General features: G+C 35.5%; 1 protein-coding gene across 2 annotated transcripts in view; it reads left to right on the top strand.

Annotated features, from left to right (window-relative positions):
- The window catches only part of GNAI1 (G protein subunit alpha i1), a 67,929-nt gene that overhangs the window by 21,647 nt on the left and 32,549 nt on the right, over positions 1–13,733 (top strand). The window contains exon 1 of one of the 2 annotated variants that reach the window (XM_054692499.1): positions 5,676–5,794. The exons of the other annotated variant lie outside the window; for it this stretch is intronic. The gene's annotated coding sequence lies outside the window, so the exon portion shown is untranslated. Of the gene's footprint in view, positions 1–5,675; positions 5,795–13,733 lie in introns of those variants that run through there. 2 annotated transcript variants of the gene reach the window in all.

The following is a 13,733-nucleotide window of genomic DNA, read 5'->3' as shown; positions in this document are numbered from 1 at the left end:
CAGAAGGAATGATAACAGTTATGCAGTTAGATGTTTAAGGGGGAAAAAAATTCAGTGTCACTGAGCAGACTATTACAAAGCTAATGTACAAATGAGCAGGCAAATCTGTCTCTCCCCCTGTGACATTAAAAACAAAGTGTGTTGACGCAGAGCTTAGTTGTCCAGCATGCCGTATTCATTTGCATCTTCCCCCTACCCCTGTCTTAAATATATTGCATTCAGTGAGCACTTACTGTGTGCTTATTAGGTATCTTGCATCTTATAAGAAGTGAAAGAAAACTAGGAAAGAGAAGGTTTTGTTCTCCAAATCTTGTGGTGAGGAAAGACTTGTTAATTCTTTTGTAAGGTGAAACAACCACAAGTACACTTAAAGGAAGTCCTGCAATTACTGAAATGAAATCATTCCTTTCTAATTTCAAATCTCTTGGTGGGATGTGTTTGCATGCTTAATCAGTATGTGATATATTAAACAGTATTTGTAGATACTTGATTAAAGTTTTCTAAAGAGTAACTTCTAAATAAAAAGAGTTCACATGGCAAAATGCTTATCTTTTCAGTAGACACCAAGGAACTCATGCAAGTTTCAAGAAATCCACCCCTTCAGATTCTTCTCAGTCATCCTGGAATTTGTCAGGGAAGATCTCTCAGCTGTGTCTTTGCTCTTGTGTTGTTTTTTAAAACCTGTTCACACCTGGTGGGCTGGCCTCTGCCACTACCCACCTTAGACTTGCAGAGAGTGCTGGTGCCCATTTTTGAGATTGTTCTGTCTGTCTCATGACCAGCCGTGTGATATGTGTCCATCACAAGCTGATGTCAAGCTGGCCAAGGATGACAAAAAGCTTTGGTGCTGTGTGTTCTCACAGTTCCACAGAGACTTGTGAAACAAATCTTTTTAGGTTTTCCTTGCTCATTTATTGCAATGCCCTTGTCCTCTGCACAAGCCCAAGTTCAGTGGATTTGGTTGAGTTATACCGTTTTCAGAACTATTGCTACCTCTGAAACTGGTCCCTTGGTTTTGAGTCAGAATTTGTGGATTAACTACCTCCCCTCCACACACCCTTGATTTCACTCTGAGATGTTTCTTAAACAGCCTGATCCTAGAAGATCACAGCCTAGATGTCTCAACAAAAACACTTGAGACAACTCTATTTACTGTTTTCTTTTTCTTCAAAATACTGACATTTTGAAATGTGCTTACTTTCCTGGTTGAATGACTGAGAATCTTTCATTGTGGTTATCTTCAGGTGGAGTCTCTTTATTTTTTGCTAAAAGATTCTAGTCTTCAAACAGGCAGAATTCAGTTTGAATCATAATTCAACAGATTTACAGGTGACATGACTATGGCACATTTCTAAATTTCTGGGGAATTCATTCTGTTCACCTGTGAAATTGGCCAGAGGCATCTGTCTCATAGGCATTGTTGTAAGGCTTAGACACATATCAAGTGCTGGGCATATGATTGATGCTCATTAACTGGTAGCTAATGTTGACCTCCATGTGTCAGTTGGATCACTCATTAACCATCAGTAAATAAACGATTCCATCCTGTTACTTTGCTTCCTAGATCTGTTCTTGGAGGCAGCTCTATTGCAAATCAGTTCCCTCGATCCTTTCTGGAAAATGATTGCTTCTCTTTTAAGTGATGCCACCAATACCACACAAATGACTTTTACATATTATTTGGTAGCCTTTTCTTCTTCTGCAGAAGATTTTTTTTTTCAATAAGGGGGAAAGTATTAGAACTGTTTTCAGTGAGCATGAGACATTGGCTGTGTATAGATTAAAACACAACAGCTCATAGAACTAGCTTCTCTGCAGTTCTCTGGATCCGTTTGTTTATTAAGGAAAATGAAAGGGTGAACCAGGTAATCTTTAAAGAGCTTTTCCATGTTAAAAACATCTGATCTTCTATAAGACAAGGTTTACTGTGCTCAAACTTTATATTTTAGACGGATACAGGATGTACTCTGGTATTCACATCATAGACTAAGTGTGCTGGTGATATTCAGTAGGAGTCAGACTTCGGAACTTGATCAGATAGTTTCAGTCCCCTTTGATAGTGGCCTTCAAAGATTTTTATTATGTTTTAAAAATGAATGATATCCATTTGCAAATCAAAGACTTCATTTGCCAGTGTATCATCTGTAGTGATTTTTAGCAGTTAATATTTTTATTTTAGAGGCATGTTTTATTTATTTGTTTGTTTGTTTGTTTTTGTTTATACAAGCACTGGGTACAGTCAGAAGCGCGGGAGGGTGAGAGAATTCACCAGAGCCAGAGCGGGGAGCAGAGCAGGCAGAAGGACTGAAGTACACAGCTGAGGGGAGCAGCGGGCGGCAGGAGAGGTCTGCGCGCCATGTGGGATCCTCCTCCGGTGGCCAGGGAGCAGCCAGGGATCAAATGGCGCCGCAGAGGCCGCGGGCAGCTTCACAACCCAGCGCTCAACCGCTGTGCCACCAGGGAGGCCCTAGAAGTTAATATTTTTAAGAATAATGTTACCTTGAATTATTATAGCACATTATATTCTTGAGAACAGTGTGAAAATGTATTAAATAGGATATTTTTGGTAAAACAATTTGAATGTTTCCTAAGGCAAGCAGGAAGAATTTTTTTTTATATCCTCCCATTTAATACTATTTTTGAGAAAAAATTTTGATAGGTAAAATGTAATACTTGATAGTGTAGTATATCTTCCAGTTCCTTCCAGAACATCAAATTTCTATAAAGCAAGTAAACTCTTCTGTTAATTACAGCTAGTAAATATTGAGTAAACTTAACAGATTTCTTAGTGTCAGACACTTTTGAATCTTTTTTTTAAAAGATTATTTATGCATACAAGAACTGGAGTACAGGCCAGAGGCACAAGGGGTGAGAGGATTCACTAGAGTGGGGAGCAGAACAGGCAGATCTACTGAAATACACTGCCGAGAGGAGCAGCAGGCGAGGTCTACTGCACCATGTGGCTGGACGGGGATCGAACTTGTGCTGCAGAGGCTGCGGATAGCTTCACAATGCTGTGCTTAACCCCTTGCACCACCAGGGAGGCCCGTTTTTGAATCTTTAATATGGTAATGTGCATTATGAATCCTCAAAAAGAAAGTGTAGTGCCAGGTACCCTCGTATTCACAGAGCACCTCTTGGTATGCCTCCTAATATCAGTGTTTCAAGGAAACCATTTGTGAAAAGCTTATTTTTACAGTATTTGGCAGTTTATAAAGTACTGTTGCATTATTACCTCTTCAGATTCTCAAAACCCTGTTAGGTACTGTTTTAACAGGTCAGGTACATGAGCATTGCATCTACTGTAGCTACATTTTGATGGCCCATACTTAGACTCAGTTGAAGATTAAGTTGAGAAGGAAATTAGATCTTAAATCAGCAATAGCGTGTTATTTTGGGAAGTATTTTGAGAAGTTAATTGAGTACCACTTTGGTGAATAAAGAAAAAAAATCTGTTAGAAGACATTGATTTAGAGCATGAGAGTTTAAGAATGTCAACTATTTACCACCGGACATGCTTGTGAAATTTTTTGCCCCTTAATTATGTTTGTGTCAACAAAGAAAGAATTTTCTTAAATGCCCTGTGTTTTTAGACATGCATATGGCTCTATTATATGGCCTCTGGGTTCTTACTAAATTTTAAAATACACGTTAATCTATAATGTATTACTGTTTGTTAAAGCAGGCAGTTTGTTTCTGAAGTATGAACTCTAAAGTATAAATTACTTCAGTTCATAGACTGATAAGAAATTAAATCCAAAGAGATACTTGGCATCCTTAGTCCAGACTCCTTTTTGAAAAAGCTAAAATTACCCCTGCAGTATCCTTATGGGATCATGGAATTTGTGATTGAAATTCACTGGAAATGTGTTCAGCTATTTTATTTATTAATGGATATTAGTATTGTGCTTACCATTACCCAGGCAGTGATCTAAGGGATCTATAGGTGTTAGCTTATTTCATTAATAGTTACTGAAATGTATGCTAATATGCACAGTACTTTGCCTGACCCTAAGGTATTTTATTAAATTCTACAGTAAGTTGCCAAGGAAGTTTGTATTTTAATAGTTTTGTACATGAAGAGATTGATACTGCTCTCATGCTTCTGAAACATACATAATTGCATGCCAAGGTTATGCCAAGGCAGAGGGAAAAGAACTATGCTCCATTTTCTAGAGTTGACTGTAGGAGCAAAACAGCAGAATTCTCTTTTCAGTTTCATGCTTTCAGAGAGGTTTTGCACTTGGGGCTACCATTTTGACACCTAAATCTTGACACCTAAAGGCATTTCTTGGATTGCATGAATACTTTGAATAGCTGCTTGAAGTTGGGAGAGAAATGTTTAAGATACTTACCAAAGAGAAATAATAAATGGTCCTTATCCATCCATGTAATAGGCTTTTGGTATGGCTGAGTATGATAAATGGTTTCTGAAACATGAGATAGGAAGACAGTGGGGATGATTTTCAATGAAGAGAAAAAGGGGGAGGAAGAATGGATTGTGTTGAGTATATTGTTAGATTTCTTATATTCATTGTGTGATGTAAGTCATATTCCACAAAATCCATATTAATAAATTAAAAAATAATAATTTGTAAAGCTGGATTTGTTTTAGGGAACCTGTCCGAGTACTAGTTACAGCTTCAAGGGAGGCATAGAGTCTTGCACCCAAGGGACACTGACACATCTAGGTTGCATTCATCTCTGTGGTCCTTGTGTTCATTTCCATCTGGCAGAACATGTGTCAGTTTTCTTGCATAGTTTCTGAAAAGGTTTTGGCTGTTTGAAGTGCAGATGGTCCTTATTCCAGAACCCTTCAAGCTTTCATTTAAGCTAAATAATTTAAGTTTTGCAATCATCTTTATCATATTATCTTCAGGCATCTCAGCATCCTAACAGTCCTTCTATGGTTGGACCCCATACCTATTCTCAAAACCCAGAGATACTTGAAAAATAATGAGTACTTACACCTTGCTTGATCTCTGCATGTCTCTAGTAATATGGTCTTTTTTAGATTCTCCACTTTGTTTTATTTTTTAACAGTCTTCATGGTTGGTATGTTAATTCTATTCAACTGAAATTCATTGTAAATACTTAGAGCTCAAACCAATGACACATATTTGAGAAATTGTACATTTAGAGTTAAGTTAAGTTATATATTTTTACTTCCATTTTAACATGTGTGAAGATAATTTGTTCTAGCTCATTGTTACTGAATTTTGAGATATTAGGGGATACTGGTTTCCCTTCCATCTTTTTGCTCACCTCATGGTTAATGAGGTTTGTAGCACATTGTTCATACACTGATACTGATGGTTAATCAACATTTTTTAAATAGATGCCAGATGCAAGCCCACCTAGATTAACTAGATTCTGACATGATATTCTTGATTTGAGCACCAGAACATCATGGGGTATATTGCTAAAGCCTTGCTGCACTTAAGCTGCTCTGCAGTCATGCTTTTTTTTCTAATAATCTTACCAAAAATGAACTGAATTTTTTTTAGTGAACCTAAATATATACTTCTTCATGCTAGTCCTTTGTTTTCTGGGTGTTCACAATTTATCTTTTAGTAAATTGTTTTCAGAAATCGATTCTAAGCTTACCTAATTTTCCCACTCCTTATATTATGGGGCATTTATCCATCTCTCCTCTCCTCTAACAGTTTCCATGACTCCTCAGCTTTTGTTTGTGCATTTAACAAAGATACCAGCAACTGGAGAAGCAAGAATAATTTAAATATAACTGGTTGACAGCTACTTCTTCAGTTGGCCTTTCAACAGTGATTAAGAGGTATGAGAAAAAATAAATGCTAGCAGGTTAGAAAATAAAGCCTATAAGAAAAAGCTAAAGATGGCATGTTTGTGCCCTCCAAAAGAGAAAGCTGAAGACTATATGTGAGAATATTTTGTAATGGTGTTTGCACATTCCACAAAGAGCAGAGAAAAGGAAATGGGTTTAAGCTGGGATATTCAAGGATTTATATTGAGTATAAATAGGAATTGTATGATTCTAAATATTATGTCTGGAGTGGTTTTTTGGAGTAAGTTGAATTTTTTTCTAATGCCCTCTGAAGTCTCTAAAAATAACAGATTTTCGTCTCTCGGTACTGGTATACTACTCTGAAATAGTGCTCTCAAAGGCTAACAGAGATACTTGATGACCTTTACAAGTCCTTTTTACTTAGTGATTCTGTCTTGTCACAAATCTCACCTCGCATCTAGAATCTCACTTTGCATTAGAGTCACTCTTACTCTTTCTGTCATTTGAAGTGCTGTTAACATTCCATCATGAATCTGCTAATGGAAAAGTGACCGTGCAGTTTAGTGTGCTATTCTCAGTGTAGAAATAAAACTGTTCATAAGTTTTGATAAAATATACTTAATGTGCCATATCAATAATTTAAATAGCACAGATATAAACTTTTTTTGAAGATAACCTTTATGTTTCATTCAATTTCAGAATTTTAATAAAGCATTTTTTCTTTCATGAATTTGAATGTTATGCATTTGTTTTTATTTTTTCTTTTAAATGTTTCACTACTAGTGCTTTAGTTGAATTGTTCTATAACTGGAGAAATTTTTGCTATTGTACTTTATTAAATTACTATTAAGCAGGTCATATTATCTATTCCAAAATAATAAGTGCTGTATGGGAATAGTATTCCTAAATTTTTTCTCATTTGTAAATAATGTAAATCAGATCTACTTGAAATGCTAAATATATAAAATATTTCTGTAACATTCATTGGACTATTTGAAACTTCATCCTATTTGACCTTCATTATGTTGTGTTGCACTGAAAATTAAAGACAGAGGGACCTTCCTGGTGGCTCAGGGATTAGGCTAAGTGCTATTACTGACATGACCTGTGTTTGATCCCCTGCCAGGGAGCTAATCCACATGGCGCAGCAGGCCTCTCCTGTCTAGCCCACTGTTCCCCTCAGCAGTGTATTTCAGTAGATCTGCCTGTTCTGCTCCCCGCTCTTTCTCTGGTGAATCTTCTTACCCCCTGCATCTCTGGCCTATGTCCTAGTTCTTGTATGAATAACAATCTTAAAAAAAAAAAAAGAAAAAAAGAAAGAAGTGGGCCTCCCTGGTGGCGCAGTGGTTGAGCGCTGGGCTGTGAAGCTGCACGCAGCCTCTGCAGCGCCTATTCAATCCCCAGCCTCCAGCGAGGGTCCCACATGGCGCGCAACCTCTCTTGCCACGCCCGCTGCTCCCCTCAGCAGTGTATTTCATCAGTCTGTCTGTTCTGCTCCCCGCTCTGGCTCTGGTGAATTCTCTCACCCTCCTGTGCTTCTGACTGTACCCTGAGCTCATATAAATAAATAAATAAATCTTTTTAAAAAAAGAAAAAGAAAAAAAAGAAAATTAAAGAGAGAAGTAAATTAATATGAAATCTTTGATTCACGGATCTCTGCTTACAGTGGTATGACCTTGGCTAATTTGTTTGATCTTTGTTAAACCTCAGTTCTGTTATTTTTAATGTAACAAGGTGATGAAATAGTGCTTATTAAGATTGATGGGAAACTGAATGCCAAATGCTAACACTAAGCTTGTCGTGTAGTAAGAAAACTATTTTATACATTAATAAAAACATATTGTTTGCTTCCTATTGTTCACTAAACCTTATGCTAGGTGGTAAGCATGTCAGAAAGCAGATATTTATTTCTTGTTCTGGGGGAACTCTCATGCTCACATGGAAAACATAGGAAAATATGAATTGTAATGTAAGAGTGATCGTAATACAAGAGTCAGGAATTGCTCATTGGGAAAAAAAAATCAAACTTCCAAATTGTTAAAAGGAGGAAGAGGTTACTACTTAGATCATGAGCTTATTAATAGAAATAATTTCGCTCTTGCTTGACTATAAATATGTGTAAAGCACTGTTGAAGGAAGTGAAGAGACTAACAGTTCCATCATGAATATTTGCATATTGGATGTTAATTTAGTATTCTAGATTGGCTTTATGATTACTCATTGAGTTTTCATTTTAATTTTGTTTCTTTAGCTCTACATTTAATTTTAGTACTTTTAAGCTACATACAAGTCCTAATAATAATATATGTAGTTGTAAAGTTATTTTTACCTAAATTTTCCACCCCTCCCTCCCCTACCCCATTTTTCCTGTGTCATTGGTTGGAGATAGAGGGATCTTCTATGTTGAATGTTCTATGAAAATATGTACCAGTATTTTTTTATATATGCATTAAAATGGTATAATGCAAAATGTTAACATAATGCTGACATTTTAAAAATCCACTGTTTTCAAAGTAGAAAATCTGTAATTAGGGGCATATGTATAAATGGCTTTAGTACCTGAAGTTCTTTCTTTTTATTCAAATTGTCTTCTTTCTAAATGACAATCAGTTGTATAATGTTTATGATAGGTCACTTTGCCATTGTGAAAAGTCAATGTTAGCAGTTTTGCTTATTTAGAAAGGAATATTAAAATACTCCAGATGTACAAAAGATTTATGTAAGTACATAAATATGGGTTTAAATGTTAGTCACTGTACTGTTTTATTCTGCATTCTCTTTCATGCCCATGATCTGTCAGCTATAAAGCAATGACTTTATCCAGTGCAGGCATTTCTAGTTCTGTATTCCATTTGTACCAGTGTTTCTTCATGTGATTTGCTGCAGTTCCCCAAGCAGATTCTAGGTACTCTTTCCTGTTCTTTTTATTTTATTATTATTTTATTTTTATATACATATTTTTACATCATTCCTCATTTTTTTACAATGTATGCTTTCTCATCTCAGTTACAGTCCCTGTGAAATTCCCACCACCAATTCACCCATTTACCATCACCATAGTCCCTTGTGCTCTTCCCACCCCTGTTTTGATCCTACTCCCTTCTCCCCAACCCCCTGCAGAATGTCTCTGGTTTATAGTTGCTTTTGATTTGATTTTCACTTTATTATAATAACTTTTTTCCCCTGATTCCTTATTTGGATCCTCTACATTCCTCCTATAAGTGAAACCATCTGATATTTTTTTTTCTTCCTGGCTTGTTTCACTGAACATGATCCTTTCCAGCTCCATCCATTTTGCTGTGAATAGCATGAGTTTATCTTTTTTTGATTGCTGAGTAATATTCCATTTGTATATATACCACACCTTCTTGATCCAGTCATCTATTTTGGGGTGTTTGGGTTGTTTCCATAGCTTACCTATTGTAAATAGTGCTGCTATAAACATAGGGGTGCAGGTGTCAGAGAGGTTTGTCATCATTGGGGTATACCACCTCATGTTTCATGTTGCCTGTGAGAACTAATTAAGTGGGGCAAGCATTTTAACCACCAGTGAGAGTGAATGGGATAATGGATTCTTGCTGTTCCTCATACCTAAAGTAACCTAAGAACCATTGGTAATATCATACATTTCTTTGAGTTGGATAGAAAACTGGAGTTGACCCTTGTCCAGTCTTTCAGAATGACTTTTATCATTCTATATGTCTGACTGGTGGTTCTATCTCTGAGCACTACATATGGAAGTTTTTCCTTGCAGAGTATAATATTTTAATCCACTCCATAATATCCTGAAACAAAATTTGTAGATAATACTCTACATACTTAACTAAAACAATTAGTACAAAATCTTGATTGCAGTGCATTGGAGAAATATTAAAAAGCAATTCATATTTTTCAGTATAAAATGCCCAGCCACAACTGCAAATCTATAAAAATCAGACACTTCTTTCTGTATACAGAATCATTTGTATTTTGCTGCACATGCAAACGCTAATAGGTGTGCCTTTGAGAATGTACTTGTCAGAATGGTGCTCAATTTTTCTGAAATTACTAAATGATGAGGATACAGTCTTCTCTCCACTTATACAGCTGCTTCATTCCTGGAAAAATTCTTTATATAGTAAAGTCACGCATGTGTTAATATGGGAAATGTGGTTAAGTAGACTCAGTTATGAATTTTTTTTAAAACCAACAGGACTATCTAGAGGGTCCTTAAATAATTGTGCAGAATGCGGGACAATGCTTCATTGATAGGATTGTTGTGAATCCTATCCAGCCACTCCAGCAATAGAAAATTACCTCATAAATTTCCTTTACATCACCAGTGGGTCAATACTGTCCTCTTTGGGAATCACTGCCCTGGGCTGATTCCAGTAGAACTTCCCCCTTTGAAGCCCACACAGCTACCTTAGTCAAATAACTTCCATGAACCTGTTGATGTGAAAGGTGTTCTAGAAATATCTATTTTACCCCTTTTTACTCTAACTAGATTTTTTTAAGGTTATTCTAAAATTTATTGAAAACAAGTCCCCATACAAAGGCCACACCTAGAAAACCAGATACACTTTTTTATGTTGCTTTTATTATGTTATATACAACATAAAATTTACCATTTTAGCCATTTTTAAATGTACAATTCAGTGACATTAAGTATAGTCACATTTTTGTTCAACTGTCACCACTAACCATCATCCTAAACGGAAACACTATACCTGTTATAGGCTTCCATATTCACCCCACCTCCTAGTCCCTGGCTGCTTTCTGTCTCTGAATTTGAGTATCCTGCATTCCTCATTTTAGTGAAGTCACACAATATTTGTCTTTTGTATCTGGCTTATTTCACTTACACCTGTGTCTTCAAGGTTTGTCCATGTTGTTTGCATGTTGTTAGAATTTACTTCCTATTTAATGCCGAATAATAGTCCATTATGTGTATACCACACAGTTTATCCATTCATCTCCACCGATAGGCATGTTAGTTATTTCCTCCTTTCGGCTACTATGAATAATGCTGTTATGAATATAGTACATAGGTATACCCAGAAGTGGAGTTAATGGATCCTATAGTTTCCAACATATTATTTTTAGAATAAAAATCCTTTTTATTTTAAACTGCCATATTCTTTTCCAGAGTGCTATACCATTTCACATTTCCATCAACAGTTTTTCCATATCTTCCCAATACTTGTTATTTATTGGATTTTGATAGTAGCTGTCCTAATGGTCGTGAGATGGTATCTTATGGCAACTTTGATTTGTATTTCCCTAATGATTAGTGATGTTGAGCATCTTTTCATGTGCTAATTTTCCATTTATTTAACATCTTGGGAGAAATGCCTGTTCAAATCCTTTGTCCATTTTTAAAAATTGGGTTAACAAGCAGTGTTTTGAATTTGGGATATTTTCTTAAGGCTTTTGAATATGTTACCTGTTGCCCCTTGAAGGTTGAAATAGTTGTACAATAATAGTATGTGTGTGTGTACTCATACTCCCATGTCATTTCTTACAGTTTACTACATCTGTTTGGCTAAAAATATTTTGTTATTTCTTTTTTTGGTAATTAGTGTGATTTACTATCTTTTATGTTTATAGAACTTGTATATTCTCGCAACAAGAATTATTGTCAGTTCTTGTGCTTTATTTGTGTTTTTTAATGGTTATTCTACCCTTTGTCTCTGTTGGTTTATTAGTTCATCTTATCTATTTTAAACATTTTAAACAATATTTTCTCTTTTTTTTTTGTACTAGTGACTTTTTTCATTTTGTTTTCACTCTATTTCACAGTTTTAAAAATAATAATTTCTCTCTCTTAAAACTATCCTGGATTTATAATAGGGAGGCAAGGATCTTAACTAGAGAGATAAGAATTTTAGGAATATCCCATGTCCTACATATGTCATTTGTGTGGCTTTTTTCATTCATTTGCCACTGCAGTAACCCTCCTGGCTTTCTTAATGAATCCCTGAAATGATTCTTGAGTGTCCTAAAAGCTTTTAACTCTTGCAAGTCTAGACCCACAGGCTATAATTTCTTCTTGAGGGAATATTTTGCTCCTGTTGGAATCACTAGAAAAGTCATAGAAATGCATCATTATCTTCTATCAGACAAGATCTGTATGTTAATATAAAATCTTTGGATTTATGCTTTAAATAAAAAATCACTAATTATTCCAACAACTATGGAGTCAGAAATACTAAACAACACTTGGGAAGGTAGAACAAAACTTCAGTTTAAAAAAGGCTTGCGTGTATTAAGAAGATGTGGCCTATAGCCACAATGGAATACTACCCAGCCATACAGCAAGGTGGACTCTTGCCATTTTTGATACCATCGATGAAACTGGAGGGGATAATGCTAAATAAAATCAGTCAAAAGGAGAAACACAAACACTGGGTAATTTCATTCATGTGGAATATAGAGAAAGAAAAGCAAAAGGAATAGATAAAACCAGACAAATCCTATAAATCTGACTGTAGAATTGAGGCTCCTAGAGGGGAAGGCTGGGGATGGAGGGTAAGTGAAGGATAGAGGTGTGGGGATCCCAATGAACTATAGTGGAGTACTATGGGTGTTTTGGTGGTACGTGTGTGACATACATCTGAAGGTATGTGCCCTGTACCTCTGAATCATGTACAGTGTTATATACCAATGAAACCTCAATTAAAAAAAACGCAATTGAAAAAATTAGAAAAGGTTCAGTTTTATCTAAGCTAGGAACTGTTAGTCAAGATTTCAGGACAATGGCATGAGAATGTGATATATATTATATCTGTAATGAGGTTTTTAAAATATTCTTAAATTATCTTACTAATTTTTGATTATCAGCTTTATATTAACTTTTAAAACTCCTTTATTGGGATATAATTCATGAACCATGCTATTGTCCCATTTAAAGTGTACAATTAATTGTTTTTAGTATAGTCACAATGTGGTGCAACCATGGGCCACATTTTGTTTATTCATCAATTGTGGATATTTGGGTGGTTTCTACCTTTTTTGCTATTATGAAGAATACTTCTGTGAACATTCACATACTGCTTTCTCATGGGCTTGAGGAAGGGAAATGTTCCATCAGATGCTAACTGTTCAACTTTTAGAAGATCTGTCAGAGTATTTTTCAAAGTGACTGCACCATTTTGCATGTCTACAACCAATGTATGAGGTTCCACTTTCTCTATCTCTTCCCACACTCTTGTTTCTATCTGACTTTTTGATTCTAGCCAACATAATGGGTGTGGAGTAGTATCTTACTGTGGTTTGATTTATATTTTCCTGATGGCTGTTGATGTATGTTTTCATGTTTATTAGTTCTTAGTAACAGAAGACCTGACATGACATTTAAGTCCATTAATGAGGATGCATCAAGGGAATATATCATAGTCATTAATTTATAAGATATACATTTTTCACATTTAATATCACTGAAATCAGCACATCTTGTAGTAAGTATAATAGAACTTCAGTAAAGATAGTTTGAAGAAAAATCTAGTTAACATTTAAGAAGTTTATTCCTTCTGGTTTCATAGTCCTTAGAACAACTGGAAGCTAACAGGTTCTCAAATTAGAACTAAGTAATCCTCCTATAATTCATCAGAGTACATTTCAAATAACTCATGTGTGAATCCTCTTTACCTCCATAAACCTTTTCTGGAAACACTTGCCAACCTGTTTTATCATGTTTTAGCTAATTATGAATCAATCATGAATAAATGAAAATGAAATGGGTCAACTCTCCATTTGAGAGGCTAGCTCTCATTACAAGGGACCTATGCATTATTTATCTTTATTTTTTAATTAAAAAATCCATTTCCTTGTAAAAATTTATTGGCTATTTACTGAAGAATTTTAGCCTGTTTTCTTCTTTATAAACTTCAGATATCTGTGTCACTGTGCATGAAAGAGTACGGAGATTAGTTAAAGCTCCCCTGTCACTTCTCATTGTTATACTCAAATTTGTTTGATGGAAACAGCA

The sequence above is a fragment of the Talpa occidentalis genome, unplaced genomic scaffold (assembly GCF_014898055.3).
Source record: "Talpa occidentalis isolate TD23 unplaced genomic scaffold, MPIMG_talOcc4v2.1, whole genome shotgun sequence".
Classification (NCBI taxonomy): domain Eukaryota; kingdom Metazoa; phylum Chordata; class Mammalia; order Eulipotyphla; family Talpidae; genus Talpa; species Talpa occidentalis.
The sequence above is the reverse complement of the archived record's forward strand: the minus strand, read 5'-3'. Positions and strand labels throughout refer to the sequence as shown.